Source organism: Triturus cristatus, chromosome 5_1 (assembly GCF_964204655.1).
Source record: "Triturus cristatus chromosome 5_1, aTriCri1.1, whole genome shotgun sequence".
Lineage (NCBI taxonomy): Eukaryota > Metazoa > Chordata > Amphibia > Caudata > Salamandridae > Triturus > Triturus cristatus.
In genome coordinates, this window is record NC_140587.1 from 179437630 (window position 1) to 179459089 (window position 21460).

The following is a 21460-nucleotide window of genomic DNA, read 5'->3' on the forward strand; positions in this document are numbered from 1 at the left end:
TATGTGGGAGATTTGGTTTCTTTGTTAAGTGACTTGATCCACTTATCAGACTGCTCCAAAGCTTTGGCTGTGCTGATAGCAGTCTCCAAATTGGGATCGCCTAATATCCACAATTGCTCCTGTACCTTCTTACTTCTCACGTGAACAATGATTTGGTCCCTGATCATCTCGTCAGTTATTAAACCAAAATTGCATTGTAATGACAACGCACGTAAGGAAGTGAGAAATTCATCAAAACTCTCTCCCTCTTCTTGAGCTCTAGTGTAAAATTTAAACCTATTAAGGGCAACACTAGTCGTTGGTTTAAATCTGCCTTCTAAGCGTAAAACAGCTTCATCATACACATTGTAATCACCTCCCGATCTAACAGGAGGAAGAGTCCTATAAACAAGCTGTCCCTCAGAACCTAAGCAGTGAAGGAAATATTTTTTTTCTCTCCGCTGACATACGTTCTCCATCAATAGCATTTAAGTAGGTAATAAATTCCTCTTTCCATCTTGTCCATGGAATGGGAGGTTCTCCTTTAGATTGCAAAAATTTTGAAGGTGGATCAAATTGCATTTTAATGCGACAGTAGCCAAAATGAAGATAAAATTTTGAGAAGAAAATATGCCTATACCAGTCACAGCTGTGAAATAAACAATGAATACATAAGTATAAAATATGCTACAGTAATAAGCCTGTAATGTGTAATGAAAATAAAGTACAAGGTGTGCCTGTCACCAAAAGCAAGCAGATTGTAGCACAAACAATGTGACAAGGTGTGACTGTCACCGATCCGAAAGCAGGCTGTAACTAGTACAATGTGATAAGGAAAAATACCAGGTGTGCCTGTCACCGAAAGCAAGCAGGCTGTAGCACAAGTAATCTGACAAGGGCGTGCCTGTCACCGATATGAACACAGGCTCTCCTACCTGCGGCACGAAGAAATGCCAAAGGCAGTGTCCATTACCTAAAAGGTAAAATACCGCAAACAGATGATGAGCGCTAGAAACAGAACACCACAGCGTTTCCAGGGATGTTTCCGATGCAATAAATGTTTTCAATTACGTTTCCAGCGTTGGAGAAAATCAGGCCACACCAAGATGGCCGCCCGCGTGATGACGCAGGACGTGGCCAATCCGAAGCTGCGGTCGCGTTGGTGAGCTGCCAGGCAACAAACGAGACGTACGTAATCGTTGGTATCTCAGCAGCACGACGTCATCAATCGTGGCGTGGCAACATAAGCCGACCGTTGGTGAAACGAAAATGCAGGAAACAGGACAAAAACATGTAGAGAGTGCAGGAAAGGAGCCGGAGATCTGCGGTTTTCAGGGTTGAATGCAGGAACCGCACATGCAGAACGTAGGAAGGCTCATCAGGCGGAGCAATCAAGGACGAGGAAGTAGGTCCGGAAGACGTCGCAGCACCTGTGCCTCAAGGAAACATGCAGCAAACGAAGTCTCCAGCCGGTCGGTGCCAATTTGTAAAGTAGAGGCTTCAGACGGTAAGTACAAAATCCAAGTTTTATTGGAGATGAGGCACAGCGCAACTGTAAAGAACAGCACTAAGCATTAACTGAACTTCAAGAGCTCTGGAACATGGAACGTAAATTGTACAACGCAGGCACAGTGTTCCATGTTTCAGGAAAGAGAAAACAGGAAGGGGAAAAAGAGAGGCGAAGTGCCACAAGATGAATGCAACAATGAGAAATACATAACGGCCACAGGTGTAATGTCCCTGACCCATGGTAATAATATCTATAATACGTATCTCCAAAGCTACATGAGTAAAACATGACAGCCATAGGTGCGATGTTCCAGGCACATGGTAATATTAATAGTACATCTCTCCAATCTGCATGAGTAATACATGACAGCCATAGGTGCAATGCGCCCGGCCCATTGCAATAATATTAATAATACGTCTCTGCAAAGCTGCATGAGTAATACATGACGGCCATAGGTGCAATGCCCCTGGCCCATGGTAATAATATTAATAACATGTCTCTCCAAAGCTGCATGAGTAAAACATGACGGCCATAGGTGCAATGCCCCCGGCCCATGGTAATAATATTAATAATACGTTTCTCCAAAGCTGCATGAGTAAAACATGACGGCCATAGGTGCAATGCCCCTGGCCCATGGTAATAATATTAATAATACGTCTCTCCAAAGCTGCATGAGTAAAACATGACGGCCATAGGTGCAATGCCCCTGGCCCATAGTAATAATATTAATAATACGTCCCCCACAGCTGCATGAGTAATACATGACAGCCATGGGTGCAATGTTCCTGGCCATGGTAATAATATTAATAATACGTCCCCCACAGCTGCATGAGTAATACATGACAACCATAGGTGCGATGTTTGAGGCCGTGGTAATAATATTAATAATATGTCTCTCCAAAGCTGCAGGATTTATCACTCAAATAACAGCTTTAAATATATTTTGGAAATCCATTTTTCCTCTAAACATCAGTTTATGAGGTCTGAAACTAAATACATATTCATCTTAAATACACACATCAGAATTTTAGTACACATATTAATTCAACCAAGCGAAAACATCTGATCTAGTATGCTGGGCTACACAAGAGAGCTACTTGCAGGTATCTGGAGAGATACCAGTATCTCACAAGCTACTCCTTGGAGAAGCCTGGTCTATTGAAATTATAAGTCAGTAGAGTTACTGAAGTAAGGGGTGGTAGCAACCAGGGCACCACTATCATCAGACAAACCAAACGCATAGGACCCTTTGAGGTTCATGAACAGGTCATGGGCTCTCCGTCACCCTCAGAGGGATGCTCTATGTAACCCTCGGAGAGATGCTCTCTGTCGCTCTACGAGGGATGCTCTATGTCACCCTTGGAGGGATGCTCTCTGTCGCTCTACGAGGGATGCTCTATGTCACCCGTGGAGGGATGCTGTCCGTCACTCTCGGAGGGATGCTCTCTGTCGCCCTACGAGGGATGGTCCCTGACAAGCTACGAGGGATGCTCTCTGCCACCATCAGAGGGATGCTCTCTTTTGCTCACAGAGAGATGCTCTCTGTCACCCTCAGAGGGATGCTCCCTGTCACCCTCAGAGGGATACTCTCTGTCACCCTCAGAGGGATGCTCTCTGTCACCCTCAGAAGGATGCTCCCTGTCACCCTTGAAGGTCTGCGTCACCCTGGAACGGATGCTCTCTGTCACCCTCGGAGGGATGCTCTCTGTCTCCCTCTGAGGAATGCTCTCTGTCACCCAGGGAGGGATGCTCTCTGTCACCCTCGGATGGATGCTCTCTTTTGCCCTCAGATGCTCTGTGTCACCCTAAAAGGGATGCCCTCTGTCACCCTTGGAAGGATGCTCTCTGTTCCCCTGAGAGGGATAATCTCTGTCACCCTACGAGGGATGCTCTCTGTTGCCTTACGAGGGATGCTATCTGTCACCCTCCGAGGGATGCTCTCTGTCACCCTCAGTCATACATTTCATAATGTACACAAATTACGAATATTTCACTTCCTTCTTTTGTTTTATTTCCCAAACAGCATCTCACCTTCAGGAGTTCCCACGATGGTGCCTCACACTTCTTTTCTATCTCTGTTATCAGAGCATTGAGAGAGGTGATTTGATTGGACAGTTTGGTGATATTTGCATTTTCTACCATGGTAATTTTCTTCTCCATCTCCTCCAGTCTCCCGTGCAGGGTTTGCTCATTTTCTTTCAGGAGTCGCCACAGTTTTTCAATTTCAGATTCAAGTTTTTTCTTCTCAGTTCTTAGCTTGTTCTGTCAGAAGCAAAGAAAAGCTGGTTAGATATTATAAAGCTTCCTATAGGCCGTCCTGAGAGTGGGGGTCCAGGAGGAGAGTGGAGGGGTCGCTTATCGTGATTGTCATCACCTTGCACAAAGGGTTTGTCTGAGAGACCATCAAAAAATGACATTTGAAAGGGAATTTAGGTTTTTCACAGCCTGGTTGTCAGAAAATCTGTACTTTATTAAAGACACGGGGGCTAAGATTATGCAAATCTCCTTTATTGCCAGCTCACAGCAGCAACAATCGAAGAATATAGAACTTCAATAACATTCTAATAGGCTATAAATTCCCCCGCACGCAGTGTTCTCCCTTTTTTGGCGCTGTTTAGATAGATAGATAGATAGTTTCTAAGATCCATAACTTTCAAACGAAAAACTTCATCAGTGAAAACTTCTTACTCAGGAAAAGAAAAATCCAATACAAAATCAATAACTTTTCTCCAATAGGGAGGGTTCCTATGTGGAGGGATGATCTTAGCCTCTGTGTCTTTAACAAAATCCAGATTTTCTGCTCACCAGGCTGTGAAAAATCTAAATTTTATGGGATGACACAGAGGCTAGCATTATGCAATTTTAAAGTGCATTTGATACATTGTCAATAGCGCTTGTAACAGGTCTAAAATAGCAACTTTTAAACATACTTTTAATGGACCAATCCGCAGCCCCAAGGATATCTCCCAGAAAGGGAGAGGTTTGGAGGCTTAAGGTAGTGTACACCAAGCATAGTAATGTCTACACCTGCTTCTTTCATTTCTTCCTTCACCCATCTTGGGGAGGAAACTGCTCTATGAGGCGATTTATAGGATATTAGCAATTGTTCTGTATTGCCTCTCATACTCACAGTCCTTCTCTCATATTCCAAGAAGCATTTCACTACACAAACTCTTGCATTCTGTGTAAAGAAGGGGTAGGAAACAGAAGTTGACACGGTCTCTGTTCGCCTTTTAAATAAAAGCAAACCCTTTCTGGTTGGTAGGCCCTGCTGGTGATGTCTAAGTAATTTACGTCTGAGGTCCATCTAAAAGATACCAGGCAAAACAGTGAGTTTATAAGAGATACGTTTTGGGGATAACCGATAACTATCTCCCCAACATATTAAAACCTATAGGACATCTCTAATGTCCCATAATGCAGGATATTTTGCAGAAGGTGGGTTTAGTACCACATACTTCGCATAAATGTTTTAGTCAGTATGTTTTGTCCCACAGAGACTCCGTCTACAAGGCAGTGACATGCTGCAAAAGCTGATCTGCAAACATTAATGTAGGAGAGTAGGATCTGCTTCACATGGGTACCCCCACTTTTTGCTGGTGTTTCACTGTTTTTCGACCTTAGTCTGGCTGTGGCCCTGCTAATCAGGACCACAGCCTAGCTGCTTCCTCTCTAAAATGGTTTGCATGTACATTAGGTACATATCTAATTGGATTCTGGAGTGCCTTATAAGCCCCTAGTATATGGTATACTATGTACCTAGGGCATAGCTAACTCAGAGGCCTACCAGGGGCTGCAGCATTTATTATGCCACCCCTGGGAAGCACTCCGAAATGGCACCACCGGTCTGCTACTGCAGCCTGGGTAAGGATGTGCTTGCACCCCTTACTGCGGTATAGGCTACCTATATCACTACCATTATACAGACACATATAAACCTCTAAGCCACTCCTATGGCAGGCCTTGACAATCCCGAAGGCAGAGTGCTTGGTTTTGTGTGAGAGGGTGCCCAAGCATGAGCTGAGCCCCTCTGCAGCTTTCGGAAAAACTTCCTTAAGGCTGTTCTGTGATACAGCCATACCATATACTCTTAAGTGCATTATAACCTCACGGTAAATGCTAACTTTGGAATGGCTGCATCAAAACATGTCGTGTTTGGTGTCAAATGCTTTGGAATACTACCCCCTCCCCCCCGCCAGTTCTGGCGGCGGGGTTAGCATTCCACCCTTCTAGAGGGAGAGACATGTTCACACTGGCTAAACCCGCTAGGACTTTCCTGAGCCCTGGCATCACAAAATGGATGCCTCTGCCACAGACACGGGTCTGGCCTCCTGCTGCTGACCGAAACTCTGGCAGTGGAGGCCTGGACAATAGGTTTCTTGTCGAAGGGAGGTGTTGCCACCTCCCCAGACAGGCAGATGTGTATTGGGGCTGGGCGGGAGAACTCTCTGGTGCTTTGAAGTCCTGCACTGGGGGCACACTTGGTGTCCCTGTGCATAGTCCAGTTCAAGCCGGTTGCAGGGGCTACCTGCCCCTGCTCTGGTGCGAAACTGGACAAAGGAAATGGGTGTAACCACCCCTCTTTCCAAGCCCACCCATAGGTGGGGCATTAGAGTTAGTCCATCCCCTAAACTAACTATAAGTATAGGAATCCAGTCCCTAGGACTTTAGATTACCCTGGATGAAACTTTGCAATATATATATCCTGGACCTTCGACTTTCTATCACGACTAGAAGACGGAAGAAATCTCCCTTGGGGTCAAGGAGTGACTCCCCTGCTTGGCAGGCACCAAAGAAGCAACTGACCGGTCTGCATCACTGAAGCTCCCGCCGGACGCCGAAGTCACCAGAGTTGGATTTCCAGACTTCCCCGAAGCTACCCTGAGTCCACAGCAAAGCTGAGGCCCGTGGCTATCGTGGGTGATGTGGAACTGTGACCCCTGGACACCGTGATTTTTTGCAGCAACAGCATTTTCCTGTGCTTCCTCGAAGTTGTGCTTTCGGCTCCGAGTAGCCCCTGCCTTGAGCACCTCCTGCACTGAAGATTGGTGGCCTCCACTCCATGAGTGACCCATGGGCCAGTTTCAAGTGCGACCGCTCGAGGGTCCTTCGCGATCACTAGCCTGTTGGCTAGCCTGTTCCCACGAAGGCAACTCCTTTTTTAATTGGGCTTTCCTGGTTGCTCCATACGTGCCCTGACTTACCCTCGCTGGGTGAGTCCCTCAGACCTTGCTGGTCTGCACGGCAGTCCTTTCTCTGAATTCCAGTGCCTTGCCGTTGCCAAGGCTTGTTGGGTCCAATCTGGTCACCGACACCGCAGCACTTGACAGACTTTGTGGGACAGCTCGAATCCGGCTCGTGGACTTCGTCGATGCCTCCTGGACCTCGTGACTGAAGAGTCAAGACACCCATCAACTCACCTGAAGCACCCGACATCTGTGGGCATTGGTCCATCCTGCCCTTGGTCACTGGCTAGTGACCCAGACTCTGTCCCCTCTGATTTCAGGTTCCTTCCATCCTAGATCCAGGCTTGGATCTCTTCGGACACTTCTCCTCTTCACGGCAGCAGCAGTTCTTTGCAGGCTTCCATTGAAATCGACAACGCGACCCAATACCAAAAGACACCTATGCACCCAGCTTCCCTGGGTGAGGTAACTCGAGTACTCCAGTGCTCCCGTGGGTGCTGGCCCTAGAACTTCTTATGTCCAAAACGGTTTGGTCCTGACTCGATTAGAAGTGTCCCTAATCTTTACATTTCCAACCGCGACATTGCCCATAGAAGATAACGGGAACCCGCGGTTGTGTTTACACACTCCATACAGTCCCCGTGGGTCCCCTGTGTCACTACCTTGGGTGGTTCCTTGGGGTCCCAGTGATTCTACAGGGTCTAGGCCTTGTGTCTAGTTCAGTCGTGGTTCTTATACCACTTTTTTGGTATATGGTTTGGTACGCCCCTAGGGCCCAAACGTGTATTTGTGCTATTACTGATAATTGCTGACTTGTAATCTAAGTACTTGGAACTCCAGTCTCATAAAGAGACTAGAGTGGTGTGTTTTATCTTAAATACATATATTTTGAATATATACCTTGTGTGGTTGTCTTTTCATTTGATCATTCAAGAGATTATAGACTGGTAAAACAAGCTGCTTTAATTTCCTTCAAGACTTAGCCTGAAGGCTGCTCTTCACAGCTACCGCTAGGATAGCTTTCAATAAAGGTTGTCTTTAACCTATCACCATAAGGGGTTGTTTGGACTGATACAAGGTGCCCACTAGAACTGGTGGACAGCATATATCAGACCACCTTCTCACAATTAACTGTTCTATAAGAGAGTCCTGAAGTGAATAAATCCAATAAGTAATTAACTACATGTAGTAAATCAGTTGAAACAGGATTGTAGTTCATTCAAAGGAACAAACCCATTCCTCCCAATTAGTCTATATGCTTTCCTTGTGCCAGGCGCCCATGACTCGGATAGGAGTCTAAAAGCGTCTGCCGAAAGGCCTAGGATCTTCCATTGTCTCCTGAAATCCTCCAGGCCATCAGCGTCAGATGTCCCTGCTGTACAAGAGGATGTGTCTCTCCGTCTGTCTGGGCCTGTAATTATTTCCCTGAAGGTTGGAATTAAGATTGGTAAACCTATGCTCATTTCTAGTAGAATTGAGAACCATGCCTATAACCTCCAAAGCGGTGTTATCACTACTGTGACCTCCATGTTCCTGCAAACGTGCAACAGTAGCTTAGGTAGTAGTAGTAGGTCTTGGTAGCATAACAAAAGGAGGGAAAGCAAAAGGTGCTAGGCCCTGCCAATTCGGAAGGAAGGCATCCACCCTGAGGGTCTGGTATACAGCTGAAAAACGTTGACAGTTGAGTGTTCAATCTGTCCGCCAAGAGGTCCACCCGAAGGGTCCCCATATCGACTGGCAACTGAGGGAAATGTCCTTGTTCAACCTCCTATTGATAGAGTCTCTGAAATTCTGGGAGAACCAATCCGCAACACTGTTTCTCTATCCTGGGATATGCTCCGCTGCTACCGACATGCCTGCCCTTGCTCAGACAGTAACTCCAGAAGACCTTGGATAAATCTGCAAGACCCTTGGAGTGAGGGCCCCCCATTTTGTTGACGTATCTGACCTCAGATACGTTGTCCATGCACAACATTACAGAACACTTCATTAAGTCTTTGGTGAAGCAGCGAATTGCAAATGAACCGGCCAGTAATTCCAAGCAGTTGATGAGTAACTCCTTCTCCTGATCTGTCCAGCGTCCCCCTGCTGATGAGTCGCCACATCTTGCACCCCTTCCCTCTAAACTCGCGTCTGATTCTATCACTATCTCCGGGTCTTCCCCAAAAATGGCTCTGCCATTCCATGCTTCTTCATTCCTCAGCCACCAACGTAGTTCCTTCTTTGAATCCAGGTACAGAGACAGCATTTGAGAATAAGATTGACATGTTCTTGATGCTTTGGCTTTGAGTCTTTGGAGCACACAGTAGATTGCTCATCTTGTTGAGGACAGAAGGCCTAGGATCCTTGCTAGAGCCCACAAGGGGAATTTCTTCCTCCCTAAGAGATTCCTCAATTCATTGTAAAGTTTCCTTAACTTTTCCCCTGGTAATTGCTTATTATGTTCAGGACAAAACCCAAGAACTTCATTTCCTGGTTTGGTACCATGAAAGATTTTTTCCTGTTTATGACGAAACCCAGGTGTTCTAGTAGGCTCATTGTAAGTTCTATGTGGCGTGAGACCACTTATATGGACTGTGCCATTATCAGGATATTGTCTAAGTAAACTATTAGTCTCACCCCTCTCGCCCTTAGCCATCCCGCTATGGGACGAAGAGCCTTGGTGAAACACCAAGGGATGAGGAAAGTCCGAAAGGGAGACTGAACAATTGCCATAGTCCACCCATTCAGGTGAATTGGAAAAACTTTTGGTATGGAGTCCAAATTGGTATGGTCAATCCTTTAGATTAACCGAGTTAGCCAATCACCTTTCCTTAGCGCATCTCTAAGGAGGTGCACCCCTTCCATTTTGAAATTGTAGTAGACCACCCATTTGTTCAACTCTTTTAGATTTATCACTGGTCTCATCCCTTTGTCTTTCTTCTCCACTAGAAAGATATTGCTGATAAAACCTGACTCTGTGCCCTCTTGTATTGCCCCTTTGGTCAATAAATCCTCTACTTCATGTGTTACTAAAATAGAATTTTCTTGTGAGAATATCAGTTCTGGGGGAATTTTCCTTTGCAATGGTGTATCTGTAAATTTGATCATGTATCCCTTCACTGAGTCTAGGACCAAAGGGTCCTGATTCACCAAATTCAAGGTTCCACAAAATTGGGCTGGTCTGCCTCCCACCTTTATAGGGGTATCCGAAAGGTCTTTCATAGTTCTTACCTACTGAAAAGCCTCTTTGTCTCCGCTCACTTCTGAAGCCTCTCCCGTGAAGTATTTGTTTCTGGGGGTATAAATGACGAATGTGGAGCAAAGTGTGGGTGCGAAATCTTGCGCCATGTCCCAGGTAGGGTCTTGAAGAGCTTTGGCCACGGCTAAGGAACCTACCCCCTGTTCTCCCGGCCCTGCCAAAAACCCTATCCTGGAAGACTTTCTTCATGGCTTTCTAGGACTTCTGAATTGAGCTAAAAGCTCCCATGCACTTAGCTATGTCCCTAATAAAATGGTCCCCCAAAAAGTAGACCCTGGGAGGCTACTACTCCTCCTCTAGTGGCCAGTTTGACCAATCTGAGATCTATTTTTTGCAATATGCTTTTTCTTCTCTCTTTTGAGAGTGCAGTATTTGCGTTCCCCAGGAGGCAGATGGCTCTTTGTGCCCATTGGCGCAATTCCTTGGGGTCAATGAGGGTGTCTTTAAGATGAGCCACTTCAGCCATCTCAAACGTCTTTGTGAGTGGGTCAGTAATATCAAGTAGACAGTCTTGGCAGGACTTTAGGCCTTTATCGATACCTTTCCTAGGGCCTTTTCCTCCCTTGACGCTTAGAGCCACCACCTTTGCGTCTAACTCTGAGGTAGACCCAACTTTATCCGGGAGGGCGGGGCGTGGGCAATCGGATCTAAGACGGGACCTGACCTCTTTGGTATTTCCTACCTAAGCCAAAAGGAGAGGTACTCGGCAAAATGCCGCGATGGAGCCAACTCTGGAGACAAGGGCTGTTTGAGCGGGTCAAACATACTCTCTCCGAATGGGTCAACAATGCCCATTTTTGTCCTGGAGGCCTTTGATGCCTCGTCAGTTGTACCCATATTCCTCACCTCTATCTCCTCAATATCCATATCAAAAACGAAGGAACAGGATAGGTTAATTTCATCCTCCAATGTTTCAACGCAATTGATGGGAATAGGCACTTCTGGGGCTTTTTCTTGCCCGTCTGCAGTGCCCAAGGCACCAACATTGTCATCGCCAAAGCGTGAAGTAATTTGTTTTGAGGGTTTGGGCTTTTTTACACCCTTTGGCAGGATTTTCCCTGCAGCCCCTTTCCTCTGGGCCTTAATCACCCCATCTCCCTTCTTCAGGGCGTCCTGGGACAGCAACTGGCCAACCCCTGTTGGAGTGAACCTCCACTTTTAGTCATCCAGTGTCCCATTACCTTATCCAGTCCTTATTTAGAAGTTCTTCCAGTCTATGCTCCATAGTATTCTCTGAAGGTTCAAGGGACATGGCAGAAGGTAAATATTATTTAAGATTACTGGGCTCAGTGTAAGGAAACAGGTGCTTTGGCAGTTCGTTGGACTGCAACTGCCAGAATTCAAGCAGTTTGCCCAATCAGTTAAAATGGCCACTGTTGTGTCTTTACTAAGGTGTCCCAATCTCCTAAAATGGCACCGGCGTGTACAGAGTGTGGCTGACCATCTCTTAAGGGTCTTTCCTCTAATTGTGTGGTTCTTTTTTTATTGTTGTGCCCCAGACTATCTCTTTTTTCTGTTGTTATTTATTAAACTGTGCGATGATTGTGCATCGCACCGCTGCCTTTATTTACATGGGCCTGCAGTCGCTGAGGGAAAAGGAGGGCTGCCGGCATCTTTGTTAAGTAGACGGACTCTCTTCCGTGGCCACGTCCGTGAGATGACTCCACTGGACTGCTGCTGATGGGTGAGTCACCGCGTGCGCAGCGCGACGGCCTCAGTGGGAGGTGTCCTTCGCAAGCCGGTCTTTTTTTTTTTTTCTTTCAAGAAGCTCCCGCTATTATGGCAGCGGGATGCGGGCTCACACTTTTCAAGGAAAGCTGGCCTGCAGCAACAAGTGGCATGGAGTCGGACTTTGAAAGAAAAGACCAGTCCATAGCAAGGGCGTATTTCTTGGCCTTAAGGAGCCGAGGGAAACGCCGAAAAGTTGTGTTGGGTATGGAGGTAGTAGGACCTCCGACCCGACGCTGTAAGAGAGGTGAAGTTAAATGTAAAAAAACAACCACCCTGCTTCCTAGGGTTAGGAAAAGACATTGGGAGACATGGGAGGTTACACAATAACCTGGTTGAGCGTGTTAGTACCAGGGTAGGAGATGGATATTATTCTTATTTTCTATAGAGGAGAGTGGTATATTTCAAGGTAAAATAACTCAATAAGGCACCGATTATGATATGCCCTGTAAAGCCTCCGACCTTTGGTCGGAGCCTTTAGGGCCGCATCGTAATGGGCCATTCGGTTTACTTTCCTAATTAGGATGAAATATAAGATATAGGCAGTCGGAAAGTAAACTGGACGGTCATTTCGGCTTGCTTCTGACGGGCTCTGAGAGCCCATCTGCCATTCAGCAGCCGGCCAGTGATCTCAAGGGCCGGTCTGTCCGACATGGAAACCATGTCAAAAACATGTTTGGGGCCCCCAGCAGGGCCCCCTTTGGTGCACAGTCTCCAGTTGGAGTCCTAGGGGGTGCCTATGGTGCCCCCTGATGATCCCTGCACCTTGTGGCTGGCACATTGAGGTGCCTGCCACTGGGTGCAGGGATGAAACGTACCTCCAATTTTACTATGGGAGCATGCATTACGGCCGGTTTACAGCTGGAATGCCTGCTCCTATAGTGGAATAGAGGCATGCGACAGAACAGTGTTCCGTCGCATCCTAATGAGGCGGTTGGGACCGGCGACATCAAAATCAGCCCTAAGAATTAGTACAATAAAGGCTGTACTTATCTTGTGAGCAGAAGCAACAACGAAAGGGAGAACACTGCATGCAGGGGGACTTTATAGCCTATTAAAATGTTATTGAAGTTCTATATTCTTCAATTGTTGCTGCTGTGAGCTGGCAATAAAGGAGATTTGCATGATGTTAGCCTCTGTGTCACGCCATAAAATTCAACTAAAGAAGTTTCAAAGCTTTAGAGGGTGGACCTGGTTCCTCTGTCTGCAAAATGAGTACTATAAAGTAGGACCCAATTCACCTTAGGAGAAACACTTCATGAAAACTGTGGGAGAGTTTATCAGATACCATGAAAGGTTTATGGCAGTGACACCCTTGTTAACTTTATCACTACAGACACTCCCTGTTGAATACTTTAATATCACGACCAATGGCAGTGTCAGAGTGGTGATAAATGTGCACCACTGCTGAAGGGGCTTCCACGTTACAGGCCTGCCCCTTCTCCCATCCTGAGGCAGGGCTAGGTGTACCAGTTATCCTGGGACATTCCCGTCAGCTGTGGCCTATCCCTGTAAGAAAGGTCTAATGAAGGCATAAAAACTGACGCGTCAAACTAAGGCCGATTAATAAGACTGTTGCAGGAAAATCTTGCAATGGGGATTTAGCAGAACAGAGAATGTCCAAGGTCAGAGGCTGGAGCTGAGCTGGGCCCGTTTCATTCCTAGAATTAGAAATGCTTATGTCCTGAAGAAGGGAATGTAAATGTCCCGAAACGTGCTAAGATTCGAGGGCATTTGGGTAGATGAACTATTCGTGGGTTAAAACTCATGTACACAATGTTGGAGCTTCCATTACTTTGGCGAACTCTGTTGGATGTTCTCTGATTTGATGTTGTATATACAATACCATAGCATGATTACATTGCTAAAACCTTTGTTTAGGAAGGGGCTTACTCCAGGCTTGATTTGTCTGTTGGATGTATAGATCACTACCGATCCACGCATAAACAACCCACAGAGGTACACACTCATATAGATGCACACATTAATTTGCAGACTCACACACAAACCTTATACAAACTCAAAGGTGGATATCTTTGGGCAATGCATGCAGACTCACAGAGGCACGCACCCATGCATATATATACTCACACACAGATGCATATACAGTCTCACAGATGTATAACTCCAGATCCATGCATACACACACCCAGAGGTACACACTCATACAGATGCACACATTAATGTGCACACTCACACACAAACCTTGTAAAGACTCACAGATGGATATCTTCAGTCCATGTAGGCACAGACTCACACATCCATACATATATATACTCACACACAGATGCATATACAGTCTCACAGATGTATAACTCCAGATCCATGCATACACACACCCAGAGGTACACACTCATACAGATGCACACATTAATGTGCACACTCACACACAAACCTTGTAAAGACTCACAGATGGATATCTTCAGTCCATGTAGGCACAGACTCACACATCCATACATATATATACTCACACACAGATGCATATAAAATCTCACGGTTGTGTAACTCACCACTCATGCATATATCAGACCTTGCGATACGCAAACCCATAGAGAGGCATCCACATACGCAAGTACAAACCCACAGTCAATAAATGCCGACTAAAGCATACACAACCCTCAACCACGCATGCACATAGACACGCACATGTATTTGCATACTCTGTATCTCAAAACCTATATATGCATATGCAGACACACACAGGCACTAATTCAAGCCCAAAACACAGACGGATATGGAGATGCTCACACATACATGCACTCTCATAGATAACTCCAGGGCTATCCATATTTGAACAAATACTTAGACATGTACACCCAAGTGTGAACATGCATGCACCCAATTATGTATGCACACACGCACACACACACACGCACACACACACACTGCTACGTACTCACAGCCAGATAATGCCACAACTGTGCACACATACTCTAACACACACCATGTGAGTATGTAAGTACTACCTTAGGATCAGAAGAGTAATTCTTGATTTTATGATTTTTTTAGGATGAGCCCTTGGCCGGTTTCAGCCCCAATATCCAAGTGCAGTGACTCTCGTCAGTATTTTTATTTGGTGGGGACCATGACCCAGTTTGTAGGGTGACTCATCAGCCTCTGTGTTCTTGAACTCCAAGAGGTCACAAAAAGACATGGGCATGGACATATACAGACACAGAGAGACACAGCACTCACTGCAGCCACTCACCCTCATGGTTTTATATTGTTCCTCTTCCTTGAATGTAGATTCCTGAATATTCTTTTACTCTTTCTTCAGAAGACACAGCCATTCTTGAAGTTTTACCTGCAGAGATGAGAGTGCAAGAAATAAGTGTAGATATATGAAGTGCAGTCTTTTTTTATTATTAATACATTTTATTTACTTTGATGGTACATAGCGGACGGTACTCGAAGCGTATATTTCAGATACAGCTTATATGAGATGGTACCAATTATATTCAAACAACATTGCCTGTGAACATAGAGGCCCAATAACTAAACTTGTCATAGGTTACTGCATCTTTCACTATAAGTACAATGTCCAGGTGTACATGTTTAGATGGCAGAGAGACTCATCTTACCTAAATATGGTCAAGTGTGATTTGATTGCCTGGTTTAGGGAGGGTCTAATGGTGGCAGGGGAGGCAGGTCTATGCCGCCGTCTGTTGCCCAGCGAAACCATATTTTCCTATGTTTTTGTGGACAACCACGCGCCTGGTACACCACGATTTCAGCCTCCATGCATCTGTCCATGGCCTTTCTCCACCCACCCATTGATGGCGGGGAGGTACCCTTCAACGTTTGGGCAATGCCCCTCTTGGCAAGTGTGAGGCCTAAAAATAGAAGATGCCGTTTATAGTGATTTTCCCGTATCCACTCGGTGCTGTGAAGTAAGAAAAGCTTGGGATCGAATGGAAGACTCCAGGACAGGACCAGACCCAGACAAGAAGATATTTTATGCCAAAATGGTTGCAGTGCCCCACAGCTCCAGACCGTGTGTTGAAACGTCCCTGCCGATTCTCTGCATCTCAGACATGTGGGGGACTGGATAACGCCTATCCTCCAGAGGGTGGAGCGGGTGTAGTATGCTCGGTGGAGGTATTTAAATGGAATTAGGCGGTATCGTGTGGCTATAGTGGCACCTCGGGACTAGCTAGAGCCTCAGCCCAGTCATCGTCTGTAAGATCGGGGATGTCTGCTTCCCCCGCATCCCGGGTTATGTGTAGTGTGGTTTGGGTATGGGTAGTCAGTGTCTGGTATATTTGCCGGACCGTATGCGTGCCAAGATCCCCCATTAGTAAACGTCCCTCTAGGGAGTGAAATTCTGGTAGATCTCAAAGCGAACAGATTAGGGGAGTCAGGGCGTGTCTCAGCTGCAGATATTTGTAGAACTGTGTCCGGTGCAAGTGGTATTCTATTAGCAGTTGCTGAAAAGATTTGAGAGTGGGTCCCAGCAGAATGTCGCTCAGGGTAGAGATTCCAATGAGGTCCCATGCTCAGAAGCCTGGAAGCTCGGCGACAGCCACAGTACGTCGACTGCATGCAGATTCGTAGCGCAACACGGACGTCGCCCCGTCCCCATAGGCAATTGTTAAGGAGTGCATTAACCTGTGCGAATCACGTGCGTGGATTGATATTATGTGCCCAAGATATCGTGGGACAAGGCGAGATGAAGACCCCCAGATATTTGAAGCCCTCGGTTGTGTGGGATAACTGCGAAACCCAGGAGCCACGCCCATGGGCTCCGCATACTAGAAATAACAGTGGCTTTGCTGGATTAGCTCCAAGGCCAGAGGTCTCCCCAAACACCCACAGTATCTGGAGAATCCACGGCCTGGAAAATCCGGAATCGCTTAAAAAGAAAAATACGTCGTCTGCATATAGCGCAATTCTGTCAGACTGGTCCTGTGACCATTCATACCCACGAATTAATGGGTCCGTCCTCACCCATGTAGCTAAGGGCTCTGTGGCGAGCGCAAATAGCAATGGATACAGGGGGCAACCCTGCCTCGGACCCTGACGTTTTGGGAAGGGTGCTGACTGGAAACCTGCTACCCGCACAGAGGCCGAGAGCTCTGTGAGTAATAATTATATGTAGGACAAAAAGCGTGGACAAAGTTGAGAGATCGGAGGAGCTGAAATAAATAAGTCCAACTTAGGGACTCAAACGCCTTATCTATATCGGTCAAAAGAATGGCCGCAGGGCAGCCCAGCTCCGGGGCCTTCGCAATGGCATTGTGAACCCTTCTAATATTGTGCTGGGTAGACCGGTGCGGCATGAAGCCAGCCTGGTCTGGGTGGATCAGTTCTTGAACTAATGTGCGGAGGCGGTCAGCAAGGACCTTACCCAACAGTTTGGGTTAAAAATTTAGGAGGAAGATGGGGCGGTAAGAAGATGGTTCTTCTGGGGGTGGCCTGGTTTAAGGAACTCCACTATCTCAGAATGGCGCCAATCAGGAAGTAAGATGTGCTGCTCCAGAGCCTCATGGAGTGCATCCAACAGATGTGGCCGAGCTGCGCCTTGTGTGGTCGTAGAAAGTCACTAAGGAAGCCGTTGGGGCCAGGTGCGCGGCCGGCGTGCATGTTGGATAAAGCCGCACCAAGATCCTCTGCGGTTATGGGGGCATCTAGCTGGTCGCGCAGGTGGTCTGGGAACTTTTTGGGAGATATGTCTGTTAGAAAATCCCCTATCGTCACGCTCGATACGAGTTCCTTCTGCTCGTATAAGGAGGCATAGTAGGCCGTGAATGCTTGTACAACTGTGTCAGGGGTAGTACAAAGAACTCCGTCCGCGTTTCGCAGTGCCGGCACCGAGGCAGGGCCATCGCCGCCTGACACTAATGATGAAGCATTTTAATAGATTTGTCACCCCATTGATAAATCCTATGTTGGGTCGCTAACCAGATCTCATGCGCCTCATTAGTGAGATGCTGATGGATTTGTTGTTGTACTTGGAGGAGGCTACGTTGCAGTATTGGGCCTGAGATCTCTGCAACTTCGGCTTCAAGAGTCCTCTTGCAATTTTCAAGGTCTACTATTTGTGCGGGATGCTTGCGTTTTTCCTCAGCGCAAAAGCTGATGTCCACCCCGTGGATAGTGGGTTTAAGAGCTTCCCACAGTATAACACTGGAGTGGGCAGTGCCACATTGAATGTTAGATAGTCTGTAATTTCCTGTTGGAGAACGTCTTGGTAACCCGGGTCACGGAGGTGCCAGGGTGATATGCGCCATCCGAAGGGGGGTTTGTTTGCCCAATGTGTAGTAGAACCGGAGGTGGTCAGAGAGGCCTCTCGGCAGGATAAAGACATGTGAGGCCCTATGTATGTGGCTGTGTGGTAAGAAGAAGTAGTCTATTCTGGATAGGGAGCCATGTACGGCTGAAAGAAACGTGAAGCCCAGTTCCGTGGGGTGATATGCCTGCCATGGTTCTGACCACCCCAGCGTGGCGGCAAGTTGGTGGAGTTTGGATTCTCCCGAATGGGGCCTATGTCCTGACTCACAACGGCGGTCCAAAGGTGGCATGGCGTCATTCCAGTCGCCGCCAGTATTATTAGACCGTCCGGGAGTTCTCCCCAGAGTCGTGTGTTTTTATCAATGAAAGTGTTTCCTAAGGGGGGGGGGCGTAAACACTGCCTATGGTTATTGTTTCGCTGTATAATGTACCTGTCGCTATGGTGTATTATTCCCCTGGATCTGACCAGAGTTTTGACAGAGTGAAGGGGATCCGGCAGTGTACGAGAATGGCCGTTCCGCGAGAGCCGCGTGTGAACCCTGAGTGATGTATTGTGTCATAACCAAACCGAGCAAGACATGGGGCTTTATTGCCGAGTAGATGGGTCTCTTGCAGTAGGAGTATATCCGCTTCCCAGCGATTGGCTTGCTGAAGGACAGTGCTTCTCTTTATTTTATTGAGCATCCCTCTAACGTTCCACGTTATAAAGTTCAGACCCCCAGGCTGGGAATTACTTGTGTGCGAGGTCATCTGTCATCTAGGGAGGTTGCCAGCTAGGGTGAGCGTGTGAAATTGTAGTGGGTTCCCTGTGCCTATGTGTGAAATGAAATAACTTTAGTTCAGGAAATCTGAACATCTCCCGCCACCCTCCCCCATGCCCCACCCCAATACCTCCACCAACAAGGAGTATCTGTCACGGTTGGAGAGTGCCCGAGGCCCTAACAGGGGTTTCCAGGGTACCTCTGCAATAGTACCTAAAATTCCCACAAAACCTAAACATAATTGTTCAGGGGGTGTTAGTGGCTCCAGACCCCCAAGCCATATTTGCTCTCTAGGTGAGCCATAGTCTTCGGGGTGATCAATATCCCCAGTCGAAGCCATGGGCAGAAGAGGCAGGAGGGGTCCCGCTGCCTTCACGACTCGTCGCCCTGTGTCTGGGAGCACCAGTTGGACCTCGACCTGCGTTGCCTTTTGGAGCTGACCCTCTTCGGACGATTCCTATGTGTATCCTGTGAGGAGTGAGACTCCAGAGGCGGCGGGGTGGGTGGTTTTAGATTTACTGTCTCTCTGGCCCAAGTGAAGATTGCTTCCGGCGTATTAAGGAAGAGAGATTTAGAATTATATGTTATTCTCATTCGGGCTGGGTACAACAGCATATACTGCACATTGAGTCCTCCAAGTCTGCGTTTGGCGGCTGTAAATGACTAGCGCTGTTGCTGCACCAGGCGGGTGTAGTCTGGGAAGGTCATTATGTTCTGCAAATCATAGAGCAGTTTATCCCTGTGGGTTCTTGCATATTGAAGGATGGTTTAGGGGTCTACATAATTCAGCAGCTTGGCAATTAAAGGCCTGGGGCGTTCCCCTGGAGGAGGCTTCCTAGTCAATGCCCTGTGGGCTCTCTCTACCATGAAACAGGAGGATAAGGAGTCTTCAGGCAGGAGGGATCTCAACCACTGCATGAGAAAGCATTCCATGGAGGAGCCCTCGCACCCCTCCGGAAAGCCAATGAAGCGCAGGTTATTGCGTCGGGAGCGGCCCTCGCCATCTTTAATGCCGGACGCCAGCTCTTGTGTTACGACGGTGAGTTTGTTCACCTTTTTTTGCAGGGTTGCCACTGTGTCCACCACCATCGAAAACACAGGTCTCCACCTACGTGATGCGATCTACAGCCTTTCTAAGATCTTGACACAAAAAGGAGACCTCCAAACCCACAGCACTAATCTTTGTGTCCAGGGTATCGCGGACCTGAGTGCTCGCGGCCAGCAAAGTGGTATTGTTGGGGACAGGGCTCCCGGTGTCTATGTTTGCTCGTGCCACCAGGGGCTGAGGCAAACTGGTCCAGGGTGCTTTGCTTGGAGGTGGGGCCCACTGGTTTATCCTTGGTCATGATGGAAAAGGGAGGTGGGGAGGGGGAGCCATAGTGCAGTGTCTACCCCACTTCTGATTGTATTTCCTTCCGCTAAAGATTCTGGCACGTATCTCCGCTAGGCAACCTGCCACCTAGGTGCCCCGTTGGGGACACTCGGGTATACTACAGCAGGCTGTGCCTCACTGAATCTGGCCCCCCTGAGCCACAAGCCGCACTAAGCCTAGCTCAGCTGCCTCCACAGCCCAGGGTCAGCCAGCCAAGTAGACCGCCTACCGGGATCAGACTCGCCGGAACCCTAGCCCACAGGTCTTCTCGCACCAGCTCAGTCCCACGGGGCCCCAGGCTGCAGTCCCTCCAGGATGTTGCAAAAAGGCTGGAGCTGGGCCCACAACCTTCAAGTGTGGGTGGTCCACTCCACCAGCCCTCGATGGGGCGGCTTTAGTATCCAATCTGGGGCGGGGGAATAGTGGCATGTCTCCTCACAGGCCCTTTATGTGAAGAGCCACCTCTGCTGTATCCCCAGCCGGGCCGTGACACCCTCAGCACGGGTTCCAAAGTCGTCGATCAGCTGCAGCGTCGACTTCCGGACGTCGCGGACCCCAGCTAGGGGGGCCCAGTGCCTGCCTCCACTGCCGTGTCTTGGTACTTTTGGGCCCCACGAGGGAGGCGCAGGCGGGCTGGAGTACCCCTGTGGGCGTAGCCCCGGCCACAAGCAGGTCTCCTCTCTGGGCCCTCAGGCCCAGCCAGCCACGAAGGTTGGTCAACAGGATCGACCCGGGCACAGTCAGTGTCACTGTCTGCCCCGGTGATCCTGGGTCGAAGGGAATCCCTGGGGTGGCACCCGGCCCTGCGGGGCACAGCCATGGCTCAAGGCGCCTGCCGGACCCCTTCGAGCTGCACAGGGTCGACCTTGAGGACGCCGCACTACCTCTCGCGTCTGAGCTGTCTGATGTGGGTGAGTCTTCTGTGTGGGGGCCGATGGCTATGCCCCAGCTGCCAGGGGCGCCGACTGCCCGGGGCGCCGCCGCACAACACACACGAGGGCCTCCACGAGCCCCGCGGGGCCTCCACGATCTCCTGGGCACCCGCAACCAGGTCCCAGATCTGGCACCGGCTGCACTGGCCCCGGCGCGCCGCGGCCCCAGCATCGAAGCCGCCAGCGAGTCCCACGGGGCAGCACTTCGGCTTCTTCTTGGGCCACACTCACCACGCCGGGCACCCGCGACAGCGTGATCTCGTCCTACGGTGCCGGCCCTGGCACTAGGCCGCGACTCCTCCGTCGCCTGTAGTGGCCGCCCTTGGCATCAGATCACCCACGGAGCCAGGATCAAGGACGCCTCTTGGCTCCGAGTGCAGGAGCAGTGGATTTGGCTCACTCAGGAGAGGGATATCGGCGGATTATTGCAGATTATGGCTTGGGCGGTCGGAGCTTCACTAGACTGCATCCACCATGATGGCTGTCCAAGCCACGTTACCATGGAGTACAGTCTTACTTA

The 21460-nt window shown here is 48.4% G+C and overlaps 1 long non-coding RNA gene across 1 annotated transcript in view; it reads left to right on the forward strand.

Annotated features, from left to right (window-relative positions):
* The first annotated feature begins 1209 nt into the window (after positions 1–1209).
* LOC146830597 (uncharacterized) overlaps positions 1210–21460 on the forward strand; it is a 55193-nt gene continuing 34942 nt past the window's right edge. The window contains exon 1 of the long non-coding RNA XR_014961450.1: positions 1210–1486. This is a non-coding gene — a long non-coding RNA (uncharacterized LOC146830597). The remainder of the gene's footprint in view (positions 1487–21460) is intronic.